This window comes from Seriola lalandi, unplaced genomic scaffold, assembly GCF_002814215.2.
Source record: "Seriola lalandi dorsalis isolate HSWRI2012SDOR001 ecotype SW California unplaced genomic scaffold, Sedor1 jcf7180002054829, whole genome shotgun sequence".
In the NCBI taxonomy this organism is placed as follows: Eukaryota; Metazoa; Chordata; class Actinopteri; order Carangiformes; family Carangidae; genus Seriola; species Seriola lalandi.
Genome location: NW_019525382.1, coordinates 13523 through 14223, shown reverse-complemented (window position 1 = coordinate 14223; position 701 = coordinate 13523).

The following is a 701-nucleotide window of genomic DNA, read 5'->3' as shown; positions in this document are numbered from 1 at the left end:
AGATATTGGGAGTAATTTAAATTTTTATCATTAAAATTCCAGGTAATTGATGATTGAAGATTAGGTTAATATTATGTTTTCAATGGCAATTTATTATATTTGTAAACATTTGGATGTAATTTTACATTCAATGTGAGGTATTAATTTACAGATTGCTGTCCATGATAAAATTACAGAAATCACCAGTCATTCAAAGTGCACATTTTCCAGCCTGCTTCAGACAATGCCGAGGTTAAAGACTAATTATTAAAAACCAAGATGTGTTGCGTGAGCAGATGCTGCTAACTGCTGTAACTGAACTTTTGTTGTGTAATTGTAACAATGAGCATTCAAACACATCAAACTAACTATATATTAACAACACACGCAAAAACAGACAAATTTTGCACGGGCACTGTGTAAATGGCAGTTAATTTCGTTTATAAGTTATGCCACTTTACTTTTGTACTTTTATTTTGAAGAGCACCACTTATTTTGTAACTTCCTGTTATCGAAGACACTAGACTTCCTGCTCCCGTCTCAGTAAAAACAACATGCTCACGATGCTAAAGAACTGGTAAAACATGCAAACAAACTATTAACATGTGGTATCTTGTGTTGACACTTGTGAACGGTCATTTTGTCATGTTGTCAGAAGGTGTTGAAATGCCAGTGGTGAATGGAGGAGAGAATAAAAGTCGAACACCAGTCGAAGCTCTCTG